We start from the raw sequence: 2,500 nt of genomic DNA on the forward strand, positions 1-2,500 counted from the left end.
TGTGTACTTCTGGACTAGGTCCAACCAACAGAGATGACAGGAAAATGAACTACGGTTGGTCATTAGAATCTGTTCATGAGGCACTGGCCACTGCTTCTATTTCGTCCGTCTTGCCTTGCGCTGTAGCCTGTAGGTAGCTACAAACTTGAAACTGGTCATTTAGAGCAGACAATTCTTTATCCAGGAGATTGAAAGAAACCGTTAATGTTCTGGGAAGTTATCAAGGGCTGAGCCAAGGCATTCCATTATGGACTAAATAAATAATGAGGAATTTATACAGAAATCATTGGAAAAAGCTGTTATTTGAAAGGTGAAGAGAAATAGCGGTCAACTCCATTTGCGAATGTGATTATAGACCTGTATCTACCGGAGAACCTGGACAATAATAATTATTATTATAATTATTGTTATTATTAACAATTATTATTATTATTATTATTATTATTATTATAATAATAATAATAATAATAATAATTGTTAATAATAACAATAATTATAATAATAAAAATAATTATAAATATAAAAATAATTATAATAATAACGATATATTATTATTATTATTATTATTATTATTATTATTATTATTATTATTATTATTATTATTATTATTATTATTATTATTATTGTTACATTACCGTTAAAAACAAGGCTAATATGGAAAGCCAAGATTCAAGATAGCCAGAAATGTTGATATAAAAATGGTGAGTATCAGTTTTATGCTGATGAAAACGATTTTGATTGTTTCGATTCTGGGGTATTTCCCTTACTTTCCTATTGGCTGAATATGAAAATGTCTTGTTGCAATCGTGTCGTAGGTGAAGTGTGTTTCCATACTAACAGCTCTTGTCACTTTGAAATTCGACCTTATATTCCATCGCATTTATTTACTGCATAATAATAAATATTTCTAGCAGTACCAGCCAAAGTCGACTGAATCCCTAGTCAGGGTGGGAGGAGCGGAGAGAGGAAAGGTCCCCTTTTGTTAATTTGTTTGATGTCGGCTACCCCCAAAATTGGGAAAAGTGCCTTGGTAAATAGATACATAGATAATAATAATTTGTAAATCTCAACCTTTGAAGGGATATTAAAAAGTGACATTGGATGTCTGTTTTCCAGATGCTGCTGATGTCCTTCCTTGCCCATTTCGAGTAGGAATTAATAAGAACCTCGTTCTTACAGGGTAGTGACAATAGCCAGTAGTAATGCTGACGTTAATAAGAGATGCTATTAGCAAACAAATTTCACTCGATCTTGTACCCTCCCCTGTCATGGTGGGTGTGATTGTGTGACTTTTGTTATGTAGTAGAACCTAATTACTTGTGTCTCCATCTCAACGTTTTTGATTTAATTATTTGTGTGTGTGCATCTCCAGACAAATATCTTGCTGCCTAAAAGTTTAAAGATCGCTCATAAATAGCAGAAGCAAGGGAGAGTGACATTGCCCTATCAAGCAGGAAAATGCCCTAGAGATTGACCTTCATATAATCAGCGCCCAAGCTCCCTCTCCACCAAAGCTCCCTCTCCACCCAAGCTAGGACCAAGGATGGCCAGGCAATGGCTGTTGATGACTCAGCAGATAGACCTATAGTCTCCCCAAACCCCCCCCCCCCCATCCTTAGCTCACAAGGATGGTGAGGTTGCAGCGACCAGAGGAACTAACGAGTTTGACCGGGACTCGAACCACAGTCTGGTAATCACCAGGCAAGGACGCTACCACCAGGCCACAACAACCTTAATGCCATATAAACAACATGATTATAATACGAGAAAATATTATGATTTACTAGTCCCGACTCTCCTATACGATCTTGTTCAATTCTATGTCCATCCCAATATTCACGGATTTGTAAGTCTCCCGCAGTAGGTTCAGGCTACAACATTTCAGGTTGGCCAGGGCACCAGCCGCCCGTTGAAATACTACCACCAGAGAGTTATGGGGTCCTTTGACTGGCCAGACAGTACTACATTGGATCCTTCTCTCTGGTAACGGTTCTTTCTCTTTGCCTACACAAACGCCGAATAGTCTGGCCTATTCTTCACAGATTCTCCTCTCTCCTCATACACCTGACAACACTGAGATTACTAAACAATTCTTCTTCGCTCAAGGGGTTAACTACTGCACTGTATTTGTTCAGTGGCTATTTTCCTCTTGGTAAGGGTAGAAAAGACTCTTTAGCTATGGTAAGCAGCTCTTCTAGGAGGACACTCCAAAATCAAACTATTGTTCTCTAGTCTTGGGTAGTGCCATAGCCTCTGTACCATGGTCTTCCACTGTCTTGGGTTAGTTCTCTCTTGCTTGAGGGTACACTCAGGCACACTATTCTATCTGATTTCTGTTCCGCTTGTTTTGTTAAAGTTTTTATAGTTTATATGGAAAATATTTTAATGTTGTTACTCTTCTTAAAATATTTTATCTTAACTTCTTTCCTTTCCTCACTGGGCTATTTTCCCTGTTGGGGCCCCTGGGCTTATAGCTTTCTGCTTTTCCAACTAGGGTTGT

Source organism: Palaemon carinicauda, chromosome 6, assembly GCF_036898095.1.
Source record: "Palaemon carinicauda isolate YSFRI2023 chromosome 6, ASM3689809v2, whole genome shotgun sequence".
Taxonomy (NCBI): Eukaryota; Metazoa; Arthropoda; class Malacostraca; order Decapoda; family Palaemonidae; genus Palaemon; species Palaemon carinicauda.